General features: G+C 42.5%; 1 long non-coding RNA gene and 1 pseudogene across 2 annotated transcripts in view; both read right to left on the bottom strand.

The window, feature by feature from the left end:
• The window catches only part of LOC141584665 (uncharacterized), a 390,152-nt gene extending 363,602 nt beyond the window's left edge, over positions 1-26,550 (bottom strand). Inside the window, exons 1-5 of the long non-coding RNA XR_012517849.1 lie at positions 26,177-26,550; positions 24,955-25,089; positions 21,210-21,301; positions 20,860-20,931; positions 18,543-18,625 (exon numbers count right to left, since the gene is read on the bottom strand). This is a non-coding gene — a long non-coding RNA (uncharacterized LOC141584665). The remainder of the gene's footprint in view (positions 1-18,542; positions 18,626-20,859; positions 20,932-21,209; positions 21,302-24,954; positions 25,090-26,176) is intronic.
• LOC101045927 (putative uncharacterized protein UNQ9370/PRO34162) lies at positions 21,337-24,363 on the bottom strand (annotated as a pseudogene). The gene is made up of 2 exons (XR_012517568.1): positions 24,358-24,363; positions 21,337-22,573 (listed from the first exon to the last, which is right to left on the bottom strand). The product of XR_012517568.1 is annotated as a putative uncharacterized protein UNQ9370/PRO34162 (transcript).
• Positions 26,551-26,758: the final 208 nt, after the last annotated feature.

The raw sequence follows: 26,758 nt of genomic DNA, 5'->3' as shown, positions 1-26,758 counted from the left end.
TTTATACAATCTCTACTGAAAAGAGAAGAGGGAAGGAAACTCCCCAACTTATCTGTGAACCCAGAATTACCCTGAGACCAAAACCAGATAATAATAGCACAAGAAAAGTAAAGATAATACCCCTCATGAACATAGAAGCAGAAATCCTCATCAAAACAGTAGCAAGTCAAATCCAGCAATAGATTTTTTTAAATAATGTGTCACAACCAGATAAGATTTATCCTGAAAATGCAAAGCTAGCTCAACATTCGAAAATTCAAAACTTATCACATTAGCAAAGTAAAAGAGATAAAATGCATAATCCTTATCAGTATATGCACAAAAAGCATTTGACAAAATTCAACATCAATTCATGATAAAATTCTCAGAAACAAGAAATGTTAGGAAACTTCCTGAATCTGAAAAAGGGCATCTACAAAATAATCACAGCTAACATTACATCTAGTAGTAAGAGACAATGTTTTCCCCCTAAAATCAGGAACAATAAAAGGATGTCCACTTTTACCAGTCTTATTCAACATTGCATTGAATCTTAACCAATGCAATACAGCAAGAAAAGAAAGCACTTACTTCTTGGAAAGGAGGAAATAAAACTGTTCCTATGTGTAGATAACAAGATTGTCTATGTAGAAAATCTCAAGGAATCTACAAAAACAGTCATAAAACCACTGAGTTTATACAGTGGGTTTCAGCATACAAAGTCAATATACAAAAATCAATTGTATTTCTATATACTAGCAATAAAATCTTGGAAACTACAAATATTTAAATTATTTACAATAACTGGGAAAAAGAAAATACTTAGGTAATATATGTGCAAGATTTGGATGTTGAAAGTTCTAATAAAGATATTTTTAAAATGACTAAAAAGGTAGTTAATACCATACTTAAGGACCGAAAGACTTTAATATAGTGAAATTACCTATAGTTTAGATTTAATGCAACCACAATGAAACTCTCAGCAACATTTTTAAAAATAAATGTAGACAAATGATTCTAAAATACATATGGAAATGCAAAGGGGCTAGAATAGCTAGAGAATAGTTTAAAAGAACAAAACTGAAGAATCCACACTGCTCAACTTAAACACTTAGTAGGAGTCTACCATAATCAAAATGTATATTGGAAAATTTAGTAAAACAAATCACTGGAACAAATTAGACAATCTAGATATAAAAGCACATAAATACGGTCAAGTGATATTTTTGTAGAAGTGAAAGGTACAAGCAGAGAAAGGATAGTGTTTCCAACAAACAGTTCTAAAAACATTGGACACACATATCCAAATAAAGAACCTATGCCTCAAACTATCTATAAAAGTTAGCCTCAAATGGATTGTAGGATTCATGTACATGTAAAATTACAAAACTTTTAGCAGAAACCACAGGAGAAAGTTTTTGTGACTTTGAGTGAGGCAAAGAGTCATTGCACTTAATACCAAACATCTGATTAATAAAAGAAAAAGTTGATAAATCGAACTTCAAAGAAACACAAGAGAAAAGATAAGCTACATACTGGGAGAAAATAGCTGAAAAGTATTTATCTGACAAAGCCCTTGTATGCAGAATACATAAAGCACTCTCAAAATTCAACAGTAAGAAAGCAAACAACCAAATACAAAAATGGGCAAAACACTTCAATATTCTTCTTTAAAGATTTATGAATGAAAAGATAAGCATATGAAAAGATGCTCAACATCATTAGTCATCAGGGAAATGAAAATGATAGCCACGATGAGACACCACATCACAGCTACTGGCATGGCTAAAATTCTAAAAACAAAACTGACAGCATCGATTGCCAGTGAGTATTTGGAGCAGGTGAACGCATATATTGCTAATAGGGATGCAAGATGTATCACTACACCAGAAAACAACTTCTCATGCTGCTAAATACACGTTATATTGCTCAGCAATCCCACTCCTAGACAGTTACTCCAAAGAAATGAAAATATTCTCACACAAAAATACAAACAATTGTAACAGCATTATTCATAGCCATCAAAAAATCAAAAGCAACCCAAATGTCCTTCAGTGTGCAAGTGATTAAACAAACTATGGTACATCTATACAATAAACTGTAAACCAATAAAAAGTGAGCTTACTGTATTTAAATTCAAAATAAAAGTAATTACAATATACCTCTTTGAAGGAGTATTTGGTGGTAGGCACTAAAGGTGAACATATGTATACCCTATCACTCAGCATTTTCATTAGGAGTAGCTGTAGAGACCTAGCAGAAATGCATACATATATAACAGCATATATAACAGGACTGTAGAGTAGCCAAAACTGAGAAACCACCACGTGTGTATTAGCTATAGAACAGATAAATAAATTGTGGTACAGTACTACAACAGAATGCTATAAGGCAATGAGAATGAACAGCTTATAGTTACACATCTCAAAACTAATATATAAAGCAATAAGAATAAACAACTTAGAGTTACACATCTCACAGTCAATGTTAAGTGATAGAACTAGACATGGAAGAGTACATAGTAAGTGAATTCATTCATAAAAAACACAAACACAGGCAAAACTCATCTTTGGTGTTGAGATGAGGTAGTGGGTACCTTTGAGAGCATAGTAACTTTCTTGGTCAGAGTGGTCTGTTACAAGGGTGTGTTCCATTTTTGAAAACAGTGATACATGCATTTGTGATTTGTGCACTTTTCTACATATGAGTTGCAATGTAATTTTTTAAAATGTTTAAATAAAAAGTATTAAGCATTTATTCCAAATATTTGAGTTAAGAGCTCCAGAAAAGTACACCAAAATCTTCAAATAACCCTGGCACACTTGAGTCTGTGTCTTGCAGTTTGAGACACACAGTCATAATATTAACTGTTAACTAATCTTCAGTCTGCCTGGAAATAACAGATTCTTCGCCATACTCTATGAAAGTTTACCCAGAAACCTCCAGATTTTTTTACTTTTTTGAAAAGTAAAAATTTTATATCTCTTTTTTTCCAAAGCAAAATAAGGTGTCAGTGATATCTTGGGATTATAAGGGGATAGGGTAGAAATTGTGCCAGTGCAATGATTGTGAGCTTCCTTTGGGATAGCCTTCTCTGCTACTTATTCCAAATTAGCAATAAAAAGAAACAAACAATATGGGCAATAAGAAAGATGAATCTCAAGTGCATTATACTCAGTAAAAGAAGGTCAAGAGATTGAGACCATCCTGGTCAACATGGTGAAACCCCGTCTCTACTAAAAATACAAAAATTAGCTGGGCATGGTGGCACACGCCTGTAGTCCCAGCTGCTAGGCAGGCTGAGGCAGGAGAATTGCTTGAATCCAGGAGGCGGAGGTTGCGGTGAGCCGAGATCGTGCCATTGCACTCCAGCCTGGGTAACAAGAGCGAAACTCTGTCTCAAAAAAAAAAAAAAAAGAAGTCAGACTCAAAAGGTTACATACTGCATGAATGGTTAACGAGTCAACAACCACAACTTCCAAGTTCATGCATTACTATTCCAGACCAGGAGATTTTTACAAAACTCCTTTGGTCCTTTTCTCTTCTCTTGCTTACTCACATTTTTTCTCTCCCTGTGTATCAGTCAGGATTAGCTAGATTATGCTGCAGTAACAAATAATCTCATCTCAGTGGTTCAGAAACAGTTTTACTTCCAACTCATCTTACAGTCCATGGGGGAGTCAGCAGAGCCTCTGCTTATCATAACTGCTGTGGGGCCCCAGCCGTGTCATGCCAAAAGGAAAAAGATTTCTGGGGGTCTTGTGTGTCTCCAAAATAACCCATGTCCCTTTCACTCACAAGACTTTGGTCAGAATTATTCAAACCACAATGGAGCCAAGAAGTGCAATCCAACCACGTGTTAAAAAGGAGAACTGGAAATATTTATTGAACTTCATTTTCTACCATTCCCTCCTAAATTTAAACTTCTAGAAGAATAGAGTGGGTTCCATCTGACTGTTGTCCTCTCTTGCTTCAATTATCTGGCCTCTAGGCTGGTGGGGAAAGAGGGAAGTGTATACTTCATATCTATCTGGGAAGATGAGATGGATGGATGAGGATGGGAGGACAATTTGCAGGCTCACAGGCCAAGCAAACATACCGCATAAGATAAAGAAATAGGACCCTTGGGTGTGAATGAGTGTGGTGGGGTACAGGTCTATATGGATTAATACTCACAAAACAAAGAGATACAACGACAGAATGAAAACGTTCTTAACCAAAGCAGCTTATGCCCATTACCAAAACTCCAACCACAGAGTATTCCTTTGTGGAAATGCTTCAACCGTGTAGCCATGGACATCCTTGCAAGGGAAGAAAAGGTTTTTACTTTGAGTTAAACCATGATGAGGACTGAGCTCATAAGAGCACATTCAGATTTTTCTGCCGCTCCACAATATAATTTATATCCTAGTCAGGCACAATTTTCATTTAATCAAGAGCTATCTTGTCCAGCCTTTCAATTGGGAGTAACTTTGTACAAGATGAAAATAACCTAATCCATCATGATGATAGAAATTGTTCTGTATCTTCCAGGCTCTTACTTCTGACAAAACGCCAGGAATCCTGCTTTCTTGGGTGGCTTATGGAAATGCAGCAGACCCAAATTTCATTAGGACTGTGTAATAGCATGTCCCGCCCATGGGCTAATGTGTGCCAGATGTGCAGCCTCTACCACATCTGCAAGCAACAGCCACCTGCTCAGAGAGTGGGCCTCCAAAGCCAAAGCAAGAGAAGGCTGCTGACATTTTATTTGCCCTCCACCCTGGAGCAATAATAATAATAATAATAACTTCAAATGGGGCAGAGGAATTGCTTAGCTTTTATTCAAAGGGGTGATAGTTTAGATGAAGCTATATACCACTAGGTTTTTCTAAGCATCTTTCTTAGACTTCCGCACCAATGTATTTAAAGACTGAAAACCAAAGTTCCATCCTATTGCAGTGACCTTGGACACATTCCTCAGCATCTCTGAGCTTTGTATTCCTTATCTGTAAAATGACAGCAACAACATGAACTTGCAGGGTGGCCTTGAAAGTGAAGTGAGATGAAATAGAAGAAATTGCATTGCACAATGAAAGGGGCATAGTAATTGCTCAATAAAGCTTGTCCAGTCCACATTTGCGATTCCTTAAAATCACATAGGTAGGGCCAGTGTGCTTGGATCTTGCTTTCATTTTCAAGCCTGTCACACTTCATATACACACTCAGTCTCTCTCTCATACATGCTTTCTCTCTCTCTCAGCTTTGTCTGGGCCTGTACTATAGTACAGGGACTGGCTTGAGAGGCAGGAGGAGCAGAAGGGCCCAGATAAGTCATTTTTCTAAAAGTAAAAGTAACAGTCAGAGAGGTGGCAGAATGCAGGCCTAATCTACCCCTCTTCACTTCACTCCCTTGGCCTGCAAAGCATATGGCAGTGCTAACAGGAATCTACGTACATATGCATGACCCACATACCCCTAAGCAATACATTGTATATTTTTGAATGTTTTTAATCTTTGTATAAATGGAGCCTTCCTGATCTATTCCTGTATGACTTATGTTTTTCATTCAACATGATTTTTCTGAGATGCATTCATGTTCATGCATGAGGCTGTAATTTTACCTGTTCGCTACTGTATAATATTTCATTGTGTGACTGTACCAGAATTTATTCTACCATTATTGAATAGCTGTGGTGTTTCCAATTTTTTGCTATTATAAACAGGGGCTGCAATGAACATTTTTGTACTGGTGCACATGATCAAAAGATTCTCCAATACATGTGGCTAGAAGAACACAGCTGGATCAGAGGTTATGCCTAATTTTGACTCTAGTATTTTGACTTTTGACTATAGTGTCAAATTATTTTTCCCAAGAGCTTCTTCCAGCTCATAGTCTAATTTCCTAATTCTTGGCAGAAATGTTGAAAACTACCTTGGAGAATGTTATTCCTGTAAGTCGGGGTTGCTGGAGTTTTGGAACAAACCAGCCAGATGGGTTTGCCCACATGCCACCTGGAAGTTCACAGTCACAGACGCTCTCGCAGGCGAAGGAGAGGTTTGTCTGTCCAAAATTTCTAACAAAGGCAGTCTTAAGGTGAGCGGTTTTGGAGCCCCCCAGCTTTAGGGATAAAACTTCCCCAGGATTAATTGGTGCTTTTCTGCCCATGGACAGAACAGTCTGCAACTGCCACTGTTTTTCACCTGGGGATGGTGGAAGCTAGCCTAAGACTCTACTTCCAAACCATGTTTCCTCAAACAGACTCCTTCAGCTAGACTGCGAACATCTTTGAGGACAAAGACCATACTTTTTCCACCTCATTTGTATCTATAATGCTTGGAATCATGTCGTCACATCATAGGTGCTCAATTAAATGTTATGTAATGAAATTAAGAGTAAATTACTTTGGCAGACACTGCTGTGTGTTGCCAAAATCCATCTCCTCCTCTTTCTGGGCACTGTACTCGACTACATTTCCCAGCTTTCTTTGCAGTGTTTTAGCCATGTGACTAATTCTCACCAATCAAATGTGAACAGAAGGGCTATTTATCACCCACAGTCTTAGCCTATCAATACCTCCCGCCATAACTTCCACTCTCTCTCCTGTCCTGCCTGCCAGCCAGATGCTTTTTCATCTCCTCTATCATCACTCAACTTCACATCATGAAATGTGGCAATGGTATCCTTTTTAAATCAACCAAAAAAAAAAAAAAAGTTTTATCTTTAAAATAAACAAAGCTGTTTGAGAGCCTCCTTGTGTGTTTACCATGTAATTGTTTGGAAGAGCAAATGAACACGTTGTGATTCAGAGCCTTGGATGATTTGCTCAGCTGCACATGCTGGCTGGCAGGCCGTTTCAAATGAAGTTGTTGTATTTCTGAAACTGTGCTTTTTACCCAGATATTCTTCTTAATATATACCCATTGGTTAAAGACAGGAAGCATAAGGAACAGTGATGTTGAAATTCAACAAGGAAGTAATAGGTTATATTAATTTTCCACTGCAGCATATCAAATTACCTCAAACCTCAATGGATTGAAACAACACTATCTCACATTATTTTTGTAGGTCAGGAATCTGAGCACCTAGCTGAGCCCCTGGCTTAAGACCTCTTGATGCAATTCAAGATATTGGCTGGGGCTACAGTCACCTGAAGGCTTGACAGGGGAAGGATTCACTTCTCAGCTCATACTAGAGTTGCTGGCAGGATTCAGTTCCTCACAAAATATTGGACTGAAGCCTTCAGTTCCTCGCCAGCTAGTGGCCAGAGGCTGCCTTGGAGGATGAGTGTGGAGGCTTTTGCACAACATGGCAGCTAGCTTGATCAGAGTGAGCAGCAGGATGAGAGGACAAAAGACAGCAAAATGGAAACCAGTGTCTTAGAATCTAGTCTTGAAAGTGATATCCCATTATTGTCTTCATTATAAACAAGTCACTAAGTCTATCCCACACTCAAAAAGAGGGAGACTAAGTGTATTAATCTGTTCTCATACTGCTGATAAAAAGATACCCAAGATTGAGTAATTTATTAAAAAAAAAAAATAGGTTTGATGGACTCCCAGTTCCCCATGGCTGGGGAGGCCCCACAATCATGGCATAAGGTGAAAGGCACATCTTACATGGCTGCAGGCAAGAGAGAAAATGAGAACCAGCTGAAAGGGGCCTCCCTTACAAAACCATCAGATCTCATGAGACTTACTACAACGAGAACAGTATGGTGAAGACCACTCCCATGATTCAATTGTCTCCCACAGGGTCCCTCCCATCACACATGGGAATTCTGGGAGCTAAATTCAAGATGAGATTGGGGTGGAGACACAGCCAAACCATATCACTACGAAAAGGGGAGCTTAAAAATGACAATTCCATCAGTCCCTCCCAGATTTTCTGAGCCTAATCTCTGAATTTCATTTACCTTAATAGCCCTTCAAGCTGTCTCCAACATTTCAGAAGCCACATCGAAGTGAGAAAACTATGATCAGCGAAAAATATCCAATTTGTTTCTTTCTTTACTAAAAATGAAGCTATCCACTCTTGCAATGGGATACTTTGAAGAAAATGATGGCAAACAGCCTAAATCTCTCTTTTACTTCAATACTTAAGAATATAACTAAAAATTTCATGCCCCTTGGCCAGATGCAGTGGTTCACACCTGTAATCCCAGCACTTTGGGAGGCCAAAGCAGGCGAATCAGAAGGTCAAGAGATTGAGACCATCCTGGCCAACATGGTGAAACCCCGTCTCTACTAAAAATACAAAAATTAGCTGGGCTTGGTGGCACACACCTGTAATTCCAGCTACTCGGGAGACTGAGGCAGGAGAATCGCTTGAATTCAGGAGGTGGAGGCTGCAATGAGCTGAGATTGCATCACTGCATTCCAGCCTGGGTAACAGATGGAGATTTCATCTCAAAAAAAAAAAAAAAATTCACACCAATTATCCAGTTGATTTTTAAGTACAAAATGCAGGAATTCCCAATATTAGGTCACAAGGGCAGGTTTTGCCTATTTTCAATGCTAATACATAATTAAATTTCCATTTATGTTTTAAAATTGTTTTTCTCAATCAAATATAATAAACCATATAATTTGTGATGTACTTGTTGACAAATCATGCTTCTCTTGCATAATTAAAGTAAATGAAACAGTATACATCCCTTGTTAGCTGAGAAAAACATTTTTAAAAATTCTTACAGTCAATTTTTGTAACATATCACATGCAAAAATGACAAATGGGATGGGTTTGGTTTTTTTTTTTTTAGAAATTCCCACAGGATGGGGAGGGGTACGAGATTGTACACTTCCAGAAGGAAACTCCAGGTGCTAACTTCTGCAAAGCACCTCTCTGCATTACACCTTCCTCCCCTCTCCACTTCACATGACCATAGACAAATCAGGCACATTGGGAAAGACACACCTTGATCTGTTTCCATGGCCCTGTGAGCAGCACAAATTTGGAAATATCAGCTCTCAGCAAGCCTAGGCATTTTAATGAGCCATGGCCATCTGGGGTGATAGAATCCTTCAGCCATATCAAATGCCATCACAGCTGGCCCAAGGCAGAAGAAATTGCCCCCTCCCTGGGACACTACGCTGTGTCCAAACAGTCACAACCACGTGAGATAAAGATGCAGAGTGCATTTCCCAGCTGCCCTCAGCACCCAGAAGAAATGCAGGTTAAGTGTCAAACAGGGAGCCTTGGCATTTCTGCCCAAGTTGGAATGATGAACCATTCCAGCAACACCAGCCGAGGCAGGAAATGGGCAGGGAAGGAGCTAAGAGGCAAACCTAATCAGTCCAGCAACCTTGTAAACAACATTTGGAAGTGCAAAGTCATTCTGAGTTTCAGAAAAAGAAATATCTTTAGATGCTGAAATGGCTTTTGCCAAATGCCAACATGGCGAATTTGATTTTTCTTTGGCTCACGAAAAAAAGAATAACCATTTGTGCATTTACGAAAAGACATATTATTTCCCAAGATCTACAAGCAACTACCTGGAAGTTGGCATAGTCTCTCCAGGTGAGCTGGTTTTTCTTTCTTTATATCAGCAAACATTGATTGACAATGGGGTGTCAAGGCACCTGAGAAAGTCCCCACCCTCGAAGAGCTTCCAGTCTGGTGCAGGAACAGAATGAAATGCAAATAATTATGATGCAACATGAACTGTGGCTCATTCTACAGGAGTCGTGACCACCACGCTACAAAAGCAAGCCAGAGAAAGTGGGAGGAAGTTCCAGGTACAAAGTTTCTGCATATAAAGAGGCGCAAGGAGGTGACAGAGTCAGAGCCAGGCTCTGCTAGAAGCACTGGGCATCTACAAACCTAGTTTATACTTAACAACCCATATGCAGGTGTGGCTACCCTCCTCACTTTACAAATGAAGAAACTGAGGTACAGGAAAGTTAACTGGCTTTCCCAAGACCTCCCAGCCAAGAATTGACTGAAAGTAGTTCAAAATGGTTGGAGCATATTGAGGTCTGAGAGGGTGTGGGGAAGGACGGGGAGACAGGTTGTCAAGAGATACAAAAACAGGAAGAGGCCAGATTGTGAAGGTCCGCACATATTACGTTGGGAATTTGCAAGCGTGTAAGCAACTCCTGAAGAAGTTCCAGGGGGTAATGCTAGGAGCTGGTGTGGGCTCTAGAAAGCTCATGCCAGTGTCTTGTGGAAACTGGATTGAAGGCAAGTGAGGTTGGTGGGGGGTGACAGGACAAATCTAGGGAGAGACACTAGTGGCTTGAACTAGAGGAGTAGCAGTGGGGGTGGCAGGCGTTTGGATAATTCCAGGGACCTTTGCTAAGTAGAATCAAATGGACAATAGCTGATGAAATGGGAGAGTTGAGGCGAGGCAGGGGTGGGGTATGGAGGCCAGCTTCCAGGCTGTTGGCTTGAGCTCCACGCAGATGATTGGGCCACCAGAAGAATTCTCTCAGAGCCTAGAATAACAATGGAATTGGCTCTGTTCTTCAATTATGTACTGGTCCCAGGCTGGACACTTAGAAGAATACTTCTGCCTTGGAACTGGCACTGCTGGGCCGGGCGTGGTGGTGCATGCCTGTGATCCCAGCATTTTGGAAGCCAAGGTGGGCAAATCACGAGGTCAGGAGTTCGAGATTAGCCTGGCAAATACAGTGAAACCCTGTCTCTACAAAAAATTAGCTGGGTGTGGTGGTGCACGCCTGTAGTCCCAGCTACTCGGGAGGCTGAGGTAGGAGAATCGCTTGAACCTGACAGGTAGAGGTTGCAGTGAGCTGAGATCACACCACTGCACTCCAGCCTGGGCAACGAGAGTGAAACTCTGCCTCAAAAAAAAAAAAAAAAAGAACTGGCCCTGCCCATATGAACAGAATGTTCCCAGAGACAGGCACACCCTCCCGTGCATTCATTTCTCTAAGTCCTCCTGGTCTGTGTTTCTGGACATACCCTTTTAACAGCGCCGGCTTTAGCCATCCCGGGAGGAATGTGTGACCCTTGGAGTCTTGGTGAAGGATGAGCAGATACACCCAGTGGCCTCTAGACTTTTCCATCGTCACCCATCCTGTCTGCATTCTTTTCTAAAGCCAAATCAGACTTGGCCCCAGGCACACTTTCCCAACACTTTAAAACCACATATGGGTTTTCAGTGACATCGAATCTATATGTTTCTGATTCTTCTACACTTCACTCATTCCTGTGGTGTGAAGAAACAGCTACCTGACATCCAGGAAACCTTCCCGGATATTTCATGACATTTCAAAGCCTCCTTTTCTTTTGTCTTAGACATAGGAAGCAACAGCCTGCCAAGTATGAGGAAACCCCTTCTCCAAGATGCTTGAGTCTGATTTTAAATGCCTTTTTCTTTTCTTTTTTTTTTTTTTTTTTTTTTTTTTTTAGATAGAGTCTTGTTTTGTCACCAGGCACCAGGCTGGAGTGCAGTGGTGTGATCTCCGCTCACTGCAAACTCTGCCTCCCAGTTCAAGCAATTCTCCTGCCTCAGCCTCCCAAGTAGCTGGGACTACAGGTATGCACCACCACACCCAGCTAATTTTTTTTTTTTTTTTTTTTTTTGTATTTTAGTTCAGACAGGGTTTCACCATGTTGGTCAGGATGGTCTCGATCTCTTCACCTTGTGATCTGCCTGCCTCAGCCTCCCAAAGTGCTGGGCCACTGTGCGTGAGCCACCGCACCTGACCAAATGTCTTTTTCTATGGGAATTAGAGAAAAGAAACAAGAAATAAGGAGCAGAAAGCCTATGGAGACCAGGAACACAGAAACCAGTGACGTGAAAAGTCCCATCCATCACAACTGGCCAAATTCCTCCCCGTTGGCCTTATCTCATGTCTCTCCACAGAAAATACGTTTTCTAAGTAGAGAAACCCGATTGAAGATGCCAAGAGAACAGATATGCTGAGTGACAGACTGCTGCTTTGTGAATATTTCCAACTAACCTAACATTTTAATCTGTAAACTGCCTAAATCCCCTGAATGAATCAGTGCTTTTTGTATTTTGAACCTATAGTTTGCTATATGAAACCTACACAAGAAACCTCTACAATAAAAATAGAAAGGAAAGAAATGATACACCACATAATAACGTATCATCAGGAACTCTAACGAGCTAGAGGTCAGTCGATACATAAACTCTTTAAGACTACATTATTTTTATTTCAGAGACTTTCTCCTACCTGTTGGAAAGGAACACTTAGAAGTCACCCAGAAACAGTCACTTTTTGTGTCCACTGACATAGCTGTGGGTTGTGAGAGGTGTCTGCGTTCCTTGCCCTCATTTAGCCAACACTTCCTAGAACAGGTGTTTGGACTTTTGTGCTGTGCTCCTCTCTAGAAGAACAAGCTAGCCCAATCTCTGTCCTCTTCTGCTGGGCCTTCACCCCGGAGGCAGTTAGTTCCTGACAGTTTTGAGAGGTGAGGGATAAAAGCAGGCGACTACACATGCAAGGAGGCATTTACGGATGGCAAAACTCAGGGAGAAATGTACATTCCAAAGAGGGCGGCCCTGTGGTGCCCTTTGCAGCTGGACCGAAGGAAAATAATCCCCTCCCTGATGGGGTTTGTTTTTTGTTTTTGATTTGGAGTCTCACTCTGTCGCCCAGGCTGGAGGGCAGTGGTATGACCTCAGCTCACTGCAACCTCTGCCTCCCGGGTTCAAGCAATTCTTCTGCCTCAGCCTCCTGAGTAGCTGGGACTACAGGCACATGCCACCACACCCAGCTAACCTTTGCATTTTTTGGCGAGATGGGATTTTACCATATTGGCCAGGCTGGTCTCGAACTCCTCGCCTCATGATCTGCCTGCCTCAGCTTCCCAAAGTGCTGGGGTTACAGGTGTGAGCTACCGTGCCTGGGCGGGGGTTGTCTTTAACTTGCCCCCAGTTGTTGAGGGTCTGCCTGTGGGTCCCCAATGAGAGAAGGGGCTTATGAAGAACTTGCCGAGGCTGATCTGCAGAGAAGCACCATTGATTACTTTGGCTTGTTAAGTCTGTATCTTCTAAACAAAATGTGCTCCACGAGATTACATACATGGTGAACAACTGAAGCCATTATCAACAACAGCACTGACCGCACAGAACAAAGCAGGACATTGGTAGGGCAGGAGGGGACCCCGTGGGATGCCCTGTGTCACCTCAATTGTCCCATTGTACTTTATGTCCCATCTCTTCAGCACGTATTCACACTGAGACACTGAGAAGGCGCTTGCTCTGGGACTTTGCCTTCCTGCTGTCATCAGCATTGGCAAAAGATTTCTTCCTCTCTTCCTCCCTCTCTCCTCTCCCTTTCTGCCAGAAAAGGGGTATTGCTGTGGCAAGCAGTCTTCTCAGACTAAGAAACAACTGGCACCATATTGGTGTTTGTTTAGGGCATTTATTTGTGAATTTGTCCCCAGACCCTCCCACATAGAATTTGAAGTGGCAACAAGATAACCATAAAACAGAACCTGTAAGTTAAAAAAAAAAAAAAAAAGTAAAAATTATCATTGTTTTACTTACAGGTCCTATTTCATGGTTATCTTGTTGCCACTTCAAATTCTATGTGAATTGCTTGGGGCCAGGAATTTGAGATCACCCTGGACCATATAGCAGGACTGCCATCTCTACAAATAAAATAAAATAAAATAATAGCCAGGTATGGTGGCACACACACGTAGTCCCAGCTAGTCAAGATGCTGAGATGGGAGCATCACTTGAGCCCAGGAGCTTGGGGTGACAGTGAGCCATGATCACACCACTGCACTCCAGCCTGGGCAATGCAGTGAGACCCATCTCCTAAAAAATCAAATGAACAGTCAGAGTAAAATAAAATAAAAATATCAGAACCAAAGAAATCCAAATTGCATTGAGAGCTACAGGCTTCCAGTTCAAGATGGCAGCCTGAGATCGGCCCATCCATCATCTTCCAAGAACCTCTACAATGAAAGTATAAAAGGACAGAAATGAATATGCCTACATAGTAACGGTGTCACTGGGGAATCTAATGAGCTACGATTGAAGCATGCAGAGTAGTCCTAAAGCCTTTGAGCCTTCCACCATGCTAGGTGCCGAGCATGCAGAAGGGAACAACAAATTGGCCCAAAGAAAGCTAAAGCCAATAACATATTTAACATAGTTTTAAAATTAAAAGCATCCATGTCCAGGCATCTGCGCTAATTATCCACAAGGGACAGTGCCTTCTGGTGCTGAGCCAATCCACAAGCAATGCGGCCGCCATCTGCGTCTTTCTTCCTGGCTGGTGGAAAGAGAGCTCCATCTCTATGCAAATTGAAACAGGCTTCCTTAAACCTGACCATGTGCTTAACTGCACATGAGGCATAAATTCCACGAAGAAACCCCAAGTCAAATCACCACTGAGAGACTTTCCTGAGAGGTCCAGCAACCCAGACTTTCTCCCCAGAGAAGTTCAAAGAAAGAAGCCTGTTAACGACTGGGAAAATACCAAGCAACCCTGAGCTTCCAAAGAGGAGGGTGGAAACCAAAGGCCAATTCCACACCGTTCCAGATAATTAGCCTCTGTGATCAGGCTGACCAGCGTGGCCAAAATTCCCCATCTCCAAGACTCAGTTTCCTCATCTGTAAATGGCAACAACAGCATGACCAACCACACAGACACTGCAGGGTCCAAGCACAGAACGTCCTCAATGGCTTAGAACAGCGTCTGCCACACTGGAAGTCTTCTAAAAGCATCATTCTTATTCTTAGTATAAAATATTCACAAATTTTTAGTTTTAATTACAATAAATAATGAAGAGCCATAAATATAGACAAGTATTCATGCCACGGGCTCTGTGATCTTGCAGAGTTCCACCAAGTGGTCTTCCCCCACTTGGTTCTTCCCAGACCAGGCACCAGGTCCAAGCTCTTCCCAGAGCTGGTTGTCAGTTTCTAAGTATTTTTAGATCCTGGCTGAGTGGCTTCTCTCCTTTTTCATAAGCGCTGGATGACAGCTTGCCACTAAGAATAGCACTTCTCCAGTTTAATCAACAAGTCTCTGGGCTCCGTGGCCATCCTGGCACTCATGGGAGGTCACTTGGCTGTGCTCACCTGCAGACCTCGGTTGCCCACACAGACATTGGCTGGGCCCACTGCCCTCCCCAGTGCTCACATCCTGTTCTTCATGGACCTTTCAGGATACCCAGAAGAGGTGTAGAAATGTCTTCTCTCAGGAGAGAAAGAAAGGGAAGGAGGGAGAGGTCTGCACCCAAAATCGCTGGCATCTCTCCTGAGATCTTGGAACTTGGAACTAATAGGATTGGACTACATGGAGAATTTAGGCTCAAAACTCACCTTCAGATTGCAACATTGGTAAGTGGTGACTTCAGCCTTTATTCAGATGGGCAGGGAAAGTGTTATGCAGGAACCCTTCCCATACCCTGTTCTCCATTTGACAGAGAGGACACAGGGTTCACAGTGGTTCTGTCACTAGCTCAGGGTCACAGAGCTGGTCAGTGAAAGGGTGGGATTTGAACCTGGGTATTCCAGTCCATGTCCAGGGCTCTTCTCAGTACATCCAGGATGCTCAGAACCTATCACGATCCCAAAGCCAGTTCTGAACGAGCAGTGTTGACCCCACTCCACTAAGTCCTTCCAGCGCAGCGCCACATCCCACACCCTCCCTCCACTTGCTGTCACTCACCTTGTGGACTTGAGGCCCACACGTGCAGTCACTGGCCTAGTACCCCCAATGGTCCCAACAGACATTTCAGCAATTCCCAGGCAGTCTGCACCTCCCAAAAGCTGAGGACATGTCCCTTACCAGGTGAGATCACAAAAAGAAGCAATTCCACCTCAAAATGAGGCTCTACAGTTTGGTGTGTGGATTCAGATCTCAATTGTTCATGCCCTTTCACTCAGCAACACCACTTCCATATCAAAGAAGAGAACTTCTCTTCTATAGAAAGGAGAAGGAGGTCCTCATAGACTTTGAACTGCAGAGGACTGAAACCCCCTAGGAACAGGCAAGTTGCGTAGCCTAATGTCTTAGTCTGTTTGGGCTGCTATAACAAAACACCATCAACTGGTATACTGACCAGTCTTATAAACAACAGAAGTATATTTCTCACAGTTCTGGAGGCTGGGAGGTCCAAGATCAAGGCACCAGCAGATTCAGTATCTGGTAAGATTTGCTTTCCTGGTTCATAGACTGTGCCTTCTCCCTGTGTCTTCACATGGTAGAAGGGTCACTATGAGACTCCCTTGAGTCTCGTTTATAAGGGCACTAATCCCATTCAGAAGGTCTTTACCCTCATGACCTCATCCCTCTCAAAGGCTCCAAGTCACAGCACCATTACCTTGGGGGTTAGGATTTCAACATACAAATTTTGGAGAGGGACACAAACACTTAGACCACAGCACACACTTAGAGAAAGACACAACATACTGGTATTACCTCCAGAAAAAAAAAAGAAAGACCACAGCACACACTATTACATATTCACAAGCTAAAATGATATCGTAAGTAAAAACCATGTTAAAGAATGTTTATGATGTGGTGAATACATATGATATAAATGTGTAAGCTGCATATGCTAGGATCCCAGTTACTTATGCTAAACACACACACAATATGAATATGTTCACTCTTTGATTCAAATATGCATCACCCAATACGTTCTCAGCAGAAATACAACAGAGAATACCACAGACAAACGTGTTGGCCTTGTCAAGCGTGGTGGCTCACACCTCTAATCCCAGCATGTTGGCAGGCCAAGGCGGTGAGATCACGGGGTCAAGAGATAAGAGACCACCCTGGCCAACATAGTGAAACCCCCTCCCTACTAAAGACACAAAAATTAGCTGGGTGTTGTCATATGCACCTATAGTCCCAGCTACTCAAAAGGCTGAGGCAGGAGAATCTCTTGAACCCAGGAGGTGGAAGTTGCAGTGAGCTGAGATCATACCGCTGCACTCCAGCCTGTCAACAGAGCAAGATTCTGTCTCAGAAAAAAAAAAAAAGTGTTGGCCTTCATGGTGCTGACATGCTTCAGAGATAATCAATAAGATATGTGAGTAACATCTGTAGCACATCAGTGACAGCTGCACTGGTGAAAACTCAAGGAGGATATAGGGAAGGACATGGTGGAGTGGGAGCAACTGTTATGGGCATGGTGGCTCACACCTGTAATCCCAGCACTCTGGGAGGCAGGGATGGATGGATCACTTGATGGTCAGGAGTTCGAGACCAGCCTGGCCAACATGATGAAAACCGTCTCCACTAAAAGCGCAAAAATTAGCCAGGTGTGGTGACACGTGGCTGTAATCCCAGCTACTCAGGAGGCTGAGATGGGAGGATTGCTTGAACCTGGGAGGCGGAGGTTGCAGTGAGCCAGGATTACACCACTGCACTCCAGCCTGGGCGACAGAGTAAGACTCTGTTTCAAGATGAAAATAAAAATAAACTTGTGGGTGAGAAAGCTTCCATGAGAAGCAAAGAACCTCCTTCAGGAGGTGAGGGGCCAGTTGTGAAGTTGTGAGCACATCCTGAGCTACAGAGTTCCAAGCAGGGGAAAATGAGTAAGTGTCAAACCCCCAGAGGCAAGAACCAGCCTGGCTGAGTCATGGGAAGGTCAGTGAGCCCAGTGATCTCAGCCCAAGGGGGCAGGGGCTTAGCACCCAGAGAGGAGACCAGCAGGGGGTAAGATGGTTTCACTTTGCATACATGGAAAACCAAAGGGGCTTGAGCCGAACAGCATGATCTGAATATGTCGTAACAGGATTGTCCTGCCTGCTAGTGTTTTTTCCATCAGCACATCAGCAATAAGTTGCTTGATGGTAGAAAGGGCTGTGTATCCGATATATATATATACATATATATGATAGGTGCATTTGATAGGCTCTCCAGTTACGCAAAATATACAGGTAACCTGAATATGTTCATTCACTGATTCAGCAAATATGTATTACCTACTATGCGTGAAGCAGGGATCTTAGCCTCTCAGTTTATGTATATAAAAAACCTCATTACTTTAGCAAAAGAAGGGCAATATAATAAAATGAAACAAAAACAATTAAAGTGGGCCAGAAATCGCAAAATGCTTTGAATTTCTCACAAATAGATACGAGATTTCATGGTATATATGAGGTGCAAATATTAATGTAACTAAACTTGACCAATAGCATTAATCAATTGCATTTATTCTGATAGCAACATATCAAAGTATGAAAAATACACACATAAAAAATGCTTTTCCTCGTTTTCTGCCAAATTCCCACAATTCCTTCCTAACCCACTTGAAATATTACTTTTGTGACAACTTCATAGTCTCCTGATTCCCTACCCCCATGGCCCCCACGCCTCCCACAGAAGAGAACTTGCTTTCTCTTCTGTGTTTCTATAGAACTTTCCATAAACCAATATCACAGAATGGTTTCCTAATTTTTTATCTCTGCTGGAATAAGTGCTTATTGACTTTATATCCTCAGCTTCAAGCACAGGGCAGAAAATATTTTGCCAGTGGGAACACACTCTCTCCTCCAATCACAACTTTCTTTCCCACTGAACCTAGGTGTGAATTCAGTCAGAACGCTTTTCAACACAGTGAAATCAGCAGCTGGAGCTGGCAAGCTAAATGTAGTCTAATTGCCAATGAGACTTACCTTAGTGCCTTGGAGCGAGGTAGGTGGTGCACCTCCAAGTTTCGTTGATTAAATAAGCAAAATGAAAAACTATTGTTGGGTTTCTGGAAATAATAATAGGAAATTAATAAAGTAATGCAAATCCCCACACTATAAAAACTAGGGCAGGTATATAAGCAACCAACTGGCAAATTCAGACGTGAAAACAATAGCTCAGGAAATTTACCCAAACTCACTCAACCACAATGATGTAATTGCAGTTAGATCAGACGTGTTGCTGAAACCAATTAGGCTGATCAACTGTGGTGAGTCATGATCAAATGATAGCCATTATGTCAATATATGTTGGCAAGAAGTAGCTGTGCTATAATTCTGGCATGCGTGATCTCGCTACGATCATTCAGTTCACAAAAAAAAGTATAAGTAAAAGCATTAACACAGTACTGAAAGGTGCCCTCAACATTTTAAAACAAATTGGCAACAGCATGTTCTTGGGAAGAGCCCCAAGAACACATCAACTCAATGCTAACCCAAAGGCTAAATATTTTTTAATTTATAAAGTAATAAAGCAGCTAAAAATGCATTGGTATCATTCTCACACTTAGTAAGAATACTAATAAAACGTAACTTTTAAAAGCCTGTAAAAGCTCCAAGAGAGGAGTTTTGGGTGTTTTGTTTTGTTTTGTTTTGTTTTGTTTGTTTTGTTTTTGAGACGGAGTCTCGCTCTGTCACCAGGCTGGAGTGCAGTGGTGCAATCTTGGCAAACTGCAACCTCCACCTCCCGGGTTCAAACAATTCTCCTGCCTCAGCCTCCTGAGTAGTTGGAACTATAGGCACGCGCCACCACGCTAGGCTAATTTTTGTATTTTTAACACAGACGGGATTTCACCATGTTGGCCAGGATGGTCTCGATCTCTTGACCTTGTGATCCACCCACCTCGGCCTCCCAAAGTGCTAGGATTACAGGTGTGAGCCACCATGCCAGGCTGGCATTGTTTTTAAAAAGAAAAAAGAAAAAAAAAAGTAACAGAAGCCTAACCTGTTGCTGTTCAGGTCTCCACAGACTGCTCAGTCAATAGGGAGCAACATGTTGCAATGAGTTAGCTCCAAATTCATCTTCCAGAGCACTTAACTTGTGCTGCACATTTGAAGCATCTGGAAAGTTTTGAAAAAAATACTCATGCTCAGGGCCTACCTGAAAAGTCAATTTCACTTACTGAAAGAGGACCTGGACATCGGTATTTTAAATACCTCCCCAAATGTGACAGCCGCAGATCTAACCTTTACAACTGTACTTCCGTATCTGTCAGAGACAGGACCTGACAGAGGATATGTGGACAAGAGCGTCAAGAGCAGATTTTAATCACCTTGGAACTGCACTGTCCAGCAAAGTCGCTGCTTTGGCAGCTGAGCCCTTGAAATGCAGCTAGTGCTCTTGACAACAGAAGTTTTATTTTATTGTAATAAATTTAAATTGATAAACAGATACTCAATTTAATTATCAGAAAACCAGTTGGGCGCAGTGGCTCACGCTTGTAATGCCAGCACTGGGAGGTCAAAGCAGATGGATCATTTGAGATCAGCAGTTTGAGACCAGCCTGGCCAACATGGTGAAACCCTGTCTCTACTAAAAGTACAAAAATTAGCTGGGCATGGTGGCACAAGACTGTAATCCCAGCTACCTGGGGGCTGAGACAGGAGAATTGCTTGAACCTGGGAGGCAAAGCTCACAATTAGCAGAGATCGTGTCACCGCACTGCAGCCTGGGCAACAGAACAAGAGTCCATCAGAAAATAAAAATAAAAGAAAGAAGGAGAGAGGGAGAAAAGTAGGGAAAGAAAGTGGAAGGAAAGAAGAAAGGAAGAAAGGAAATATTTAAATATATTTGGAACAACTTGGGTATATAAATCTACTTTTCAACCGTAAATTTTGTGAACCGTACATACAGATCAAGTATTTCTGGTAAAAATTCCATGTCTGAATTGAGACATTCTGTAAGTGTAAATTACAGACTCAAAGACTTTCTACCAAAAAGAAATATAAATATCTCCTTGATAATTTTTATATTGATTCTATGTTGAAAGGATATTTTTGATATAACGAGTTAAATGAAATTATATTATCAAAATTCATTTCACCTATTTCAATTACTTTCTAAATGTAGCTACTAGGAAATGTTTAACTACATACACGTCTGGCATTATATTTCTATTGGTCAGTGCTCTCTAAGAGATTTGGGTATCGAAAGAGCACTGAAGTAAACTGTTTGGAAAAGCAAATAGCTCCTAATTCCAATTTTGCATTCATCAGGAATTTTCTTGAGTCAGTGAGTACTTACCTGAGTTAGATCATGTGCTAGCATTAAACTAGATGTTTCATAGCAGAAATGGTCAGAGGATACTATTCCCACCTGCAAAAATCAAACTTTAGTAGAAGCCACAACTGAGATACCATGTGCTTTCAAAGTCATTCGTTCATTCTTTCTTTCTTTTTTTCAATACAGTGTCTCCCTCTGTCGCTTAGGCTGGAGTGCAGTGGCATGATCATCATTCAATTCAGCCTCAACCTCCCAGACTCAAGTAGTCCTCCCACCTCAGTCTCCTGAGTAGCTGGGACTATAATCATGTGCCACCGTGCCTGGCTAATTTTAAAATTTTTTATTTTATTTTTGTAGAGACAGGGTCTCACCATGTTGCCAAGGCTGGTTTTGAACTCTTGGGTACAATTACAGACACTGTCCGACCTCAGATTCATTCTTTCATTCCAGGTTCCCAACAGATCTGTAAGCAATGATCATTATACCCATTACACAGTGAGGAAGCAGGCTCACAGTAACCTGCCCAGAGCACACCACTGGTATGTTGCCACCAGGACTCGGACCCAGGTCTCCCAAACCCAAATTTTCAGCTCTTTCTGCTTCATCACACAACCTTTCTGAAATAAGTTCTATTCATTAGAAATTCATTGTCCGTGACTTTTTCCCTAAGTACAAGCCTATTCTTTGAACAAACGGTAACTCTGCCCAAGAGTGTCAGAAAACTCAGCAAACAGCTCCCCTCTCCAACACTGAAAGCAACTCAGCCAAGAGCCGAGGCAGCGTCTGGTCCCTTGGGAAGTGTGTGTGATGTGGGGTGGGCCTCCTTTCTCTCTGTTTGCCTAGGACTCACATAAAGCATAGCCTCTGAGAAATGCTTGGGAGAGCTGTCTTTCTAGACTGCTGGGACCAGATAGCATCATCATCTGATTCCTGGACTCAAATAAAAATAAGCGCAGAGAACAGCAATCTGAACATCTCTAATAAAGCTATTTCAAAACAGAAAATTGAAGGTGATGGGATGTTGTAAGCCGCCCATCCGCAGATCTCTACTGAGCATGCATGGGGAACCCAGCTCTGGATTAAGCCCTCGGGAGCCTTTATTAATTAATTATTATTAATCCCATTTTCTGTGATGGGATCAAGAGGAGCCCAAACCTCAGCACCGCCCGATATTCCCTGCTAACATACCTGCACGTGTGCCCCCTGAATCTATAATAAAAACGGAATTGTTTTCAAAGACCCATTCTCCAAACCCGAAGGACTTTTTCGGAAATAGTCTGTGAACAGATTTCAAAAGCAAACTGAGGTTGAGGTAAACTGCAGCCTTGGGGTGTCACTTTCAGTACAGACTATGGGAATTCAGGTCCTAGAGGCACTCAGGATGCTTTAGGGCTTGGGCAGCTTGGGTGTCTGCTCTGGCCTCTGAGTTCAAGTGTGAAGCCCCAGGAGCAGCGGGGAGATTTGGAAAATGGCGAGCAGCAGTCTGCAGCACAGCGGGCAGAGAAAGAAAGGTCTGCACTGCTCTGCCAGGCCCTCTCCTGCTTCTTCTAGCCTTGGGGCAGGCTCACCCAAAGCCAGACCGGAGCTATGGGGAGGAGTGCATGCTCCATGCATGTCCTGTGCATGGCAGGGTGTGTGAGCTCCTTTTGCAGGTCATGGAGAAACTAGGGATCTCCTGGTATCTCTTTACGTAAAGGTGATGACTGTCTTTGTAGCATAAGCTAAGATACCTCTTCTAACATATTGAGCCCAGAGGAGTTACACACGATGTGTGTGTGCAAGTGAGAAGCCATGTACCTTATTTGTGAGTGTGTGTGTGTGTGTGTGTGTGTGTGTGTGTGTGTCCTTGTTGATCTCCAGGGCATTAGTTTTATATAAGGAAACCCTGGGAGTAAAAATATGTTTCTTTGTGGGAAAGGGGCATGGTTATCAATTACACACCAAGCACTACTTAACCAAGCACTGTGGTAGGAAGATCATTTAAGTGAAGGCACCTGGTAAGAGAAGATCCCTCAACAAGTATCAGGGATTGTATTATGCCAATGTGTTCTGATGATCAGGTAAAAAGGGTAGTAAATTATGGAAAAGAGAGATGTAAGTGTGGGGAAAGCATTCAGAAGCTACGATTTGAAAGAGACATTTTAGGCAAAAAACTGGGAGCGTCTGTAACAAAAACGGCCCTTTCCAGCAGCAGAGAGGGTTGGGAGTTCTTTCCCTAAAGACAAACCACCTGGCTCCCTGCAGCTGTGTGTTGCAACTTCACACCTACGGAATTGCTCTGATGCCTCTGACTTTAAGCACAGAGACAAAGCTCAAGCTGAGATCCTGAGAACCAAAGGCAAAACTGAAGAGAGGGTTGATACAGTTTAGCAGCAGAACATGCAAAAACCAGCAAATATACAAACCACACACCTTGGATTTAGCAGAAAATAACGTCAGCCAACGGGAAATAAGAAAGTGACTGTTAATTTCCGATGGCTGCTTAACAAATTACCACAGGTTTCATAGAAGAAAACAACCCCTTATTTATTCCCATTGGTCTGGAGGTCAGAAGTCTAAAGTCAAGGCATCAACAGAGCTGTATTCCTCCTGGAGGCTCTGGGGCACAATCTGTTCCCTTGCTTTTCCAGCTTGTAAGGGCCACCTGCATTCCTTGGCTTGTGACGCCTTGTTGTGCCAAGCCCCAGTTGACTCCAATGGGGAGAACGCTATGTTCAAAAGGCCAAAGAGACCTAGAGCCAGCAAATAAGACATGAGTTTTATTGGGAGCTTCTAAACTGGGAAGAGAGTCCAGTGGCACCAGGCTGGGCAGAAGAACCGCAACCAGTTATGAAAAGCTTGCCGTTTAGGACGCGGTGTCTCATGCCTGTAATCCCAGCACTTTGGGAGGCTGAAGTGAGCAGATCATGAGGTCAGAAGTTCAAGACCAGCTTGGCCAACATGGTGAAACAGTAGATACAAGGGTATCTACTAAAGATACAAAAAAAGATTTGCTGGGCATGGTGGCATGTGCCTGTAGTCCCAGCTACTCATGAGGCTGAGGCAGGAGAATCGCTTGAACCCGGGAGGTAGAGGTTGCTGTGAGCCAAGATTGTGTCATTGCACTCTAGCCTGGGTCACAGCATGAGACTCCATCTCAAAAAAAAAACAAAAAAAAAAAAAAAACAGGCAGTTTATATAGCATTTTCACTAAGCAGCCTCCCACTAACAATCTTCACCTGGCAACCTTTGTGTTACTCAAAATAAAGGGCCTCAATCCACTACCCAGTCTGCATTCCACGGGCCTGGCGGAGGTCTCAAGGTGTTCCTCATAGGTAAGGATTGGAGCTCCAGGCTGGCTGCTTCTGGATTCCTTAGCTCGGGACTCTGAACACACTTTCAGGTGCATCTGCCATAGAGAGTGCTTTAGTCCATTTTCACACTGCTGTAAAGATACTACCTGAGACTGGTAACTTATCAAGGAAAGAGGTTTAATTGACTCCCAGTTCCACATGGCTGGAGAGGCCTCAGGAAACTGACAGTCATGGTGGCAAGCAAAGGGGAAGCAAGGCACATCTATCATGATAGCAGGAGAGAGAGAGAGTGCAAAGGGGAAGGGCCACACTGCTCAACCATCAAATCACGTGAGAATTCACTATCACGAGAACAGCTTGGGGGAAACGCTCCATAATCCAATCACCTCCCACGAGGGACCTCCCTTGGCATGTAGAGATTATAATCCAAAATGAGATTTGGGTGGGGACCCAAAGGCAAACCATATCACAGGGTGATTGTTAGAGTATGCTCAAGTCAAGTTATCACTGTCAGGTGTGTTTACCATACACACCTTCCTCCATCTTCAAAGCCAGCAGCGTAAAATTCCAGTCTCTTTCTCTCTCTCTCTCTCTCCCCCCCACCTCCCCCTCCCCGCCTTCCATCTTCACAGCACCTTTTTCTTTCTTATAAGGACCCTTATGATTACACTGGGTCCATGTAGCTAATCCAAGATAATTTCCCCCATAAGATTTTTAACTTAATCCCATCAGCAAAGTCCCTTTTACTATGTGAAAATTATGATGTTCACAGGTTCCAGGGATTAGAACAGGGACATTTTGGAGGGGGCATTGTTCAGCCTACCACAGTGACTATCTCTTAGGCTATATCAATGAAGATATTATGCTCAGGAGAAAGAAGGTGATGGAGTCTGCTCCTTTCCATTCTGGAGTCTGTGTTCACTCCAAGGGACTTCATCTTCAAAGAAATGGAGACCACCTATCACAATGCAAACACAGTATTATTTTATTATAATACTAAGTACTGGAAAAAGTGTTAGAACACAAATCTTCCAACAGGTAGTTGGAAGCAGTGTCAATTTTGTTGTTGTTGTTGTTGTCTTTTTGGGTTTTTTTCCTTTTTGTGGAGAACAGGGTCTTACTGTATTGCCCAGGCAGGTCAGTGTCAGTTATTTTTAAAATTTTGGTGGGTAACCTAGCAACATAGAGCAAAAGTTTCTTAGATGTTCATTTCTATCGATCTAGAAATTTCACCTCCGTGGATTTGTCCTAAGGAAATAAACATGAACATGTACAAAGATTTACTGACAAGGATATTCATCAAAGTACTTTCAAAGTCATAAGAAGAAAGTAAATTGGGAGGAAAAACTAACTTCCTATTCCTTAAGGTTGAAATAAACTCTGGTACATTTGTTTTAAAATATATCTAAAACCTCAGCCATTCATCACCTGTTGTAGTGGAATATTAAACAACATGAAAAGAGGTTTGGATATCCCAAGAAATGGCCTAGCAGGTTATATGTCAGTGTTCAGTCTGTTTTTTATTTGTAAAATACAATATCAGCTTTAAGTTCCTACCCAAAATAGCACTAAACTAGGACAATGGAAGGATGAGTCACTGACAAAGGAGTAGGAACAGGGAGCTAAAAAGGCCAGCACAGTAGCTCAAAGCTAGTAAGTAGCAAAGGGCCCAGGGCAGACACCACCACAGGCACAGCAGAGGGAGGTGTGAAGGAGGCTGCCCTGGGTGGGACAAACCAGCCCCGGGCAACTCCACAGGCACAGAAAACAACTTGCTTGACCTGTCTCCTCTGTCAGGTCTGTGCCCTGAGCACCTCATTGTGTAAACCCAGCAGAAAGCCAGGGACACAGAAGCCCCTGTGCGAGAGTGGCCCACTGTAGGCTAATCTCTTGGGCAGAGAGAAGAAAGAAGGGGGCACAGCACCAGCACCCCCATGTGTGTGCCACATGCATAAAACTAATGGAAGGAAGAGCCATCAGAAGATCAAAGGAGCTCATGTCTTGGCTGCTTACTCACAGGTGAATTTCCGCTTTCATCTTCTTACCTTTCTGCATAGTCTATGAGGACGTATAGTATGGTAGGAATCACAGATGAAGGCAGTCCAAGTTGAGGTACATTCACAACCTGTTATGGTATGCTCATGGTAGCAAAGCAAAGTAAACCAGTGCTGGCCCCACTGGAAAAGCTGTGGACATTTTTCTGGTGTGTGAGAGAGGAGGTTTAGCTTCTTTCTCTTTCTTTCTTTTTCTTTCTTTCTTTCTTTATTTCTTCTTCCTTCCTTCCTTTCTTTCTTTCTTCCTTATACTTTAAGTTCTGGGGTACAAGTACAGATCATACAGGTTACATAGGTATACACGTGCCATGGTAGTGGTTTGCTGCATCCATCACCCTGTCATCTACATTAGGTATTTCTCCTAATGCTATCCCTCCCCCAATGTCCCCACCCCCTGGTATCCCTCCCGTATCCTACCACCCTCCAGGCCCCAGTGTGTGATGTTCCCCTCCCTGTGTCCATGTGTTATCATTGTTCAACACCCACTTATGAGTGAGAACATGTGGTATTTTGGTTTTCTGTTCTTGTGTCAGTTTGCTGAGGATGATGGTTTTCAGTTTGATCCATGTCCCT

The sequence above is a fragment of the Saimiri boliviensis genome, chromosome 5, assembly GCF_048565385.1.
Source record: "Saimiri boliviensis isolate mSaiBol1 chromosome 5, mSaiBol1.pri, whole genome shotgun sequence".
Lineage (NCBI taxonomy): Eukaryota > Metazoa > Chordata > Mammalia > Primates > Cebidae > Saimiri > Saimiri boliviensis.
The sequence above is the reverse complement of the archived record's forward strand: the minus strand, read 5'-3'. Positions and strand labels throughout refer to the sequence as shown.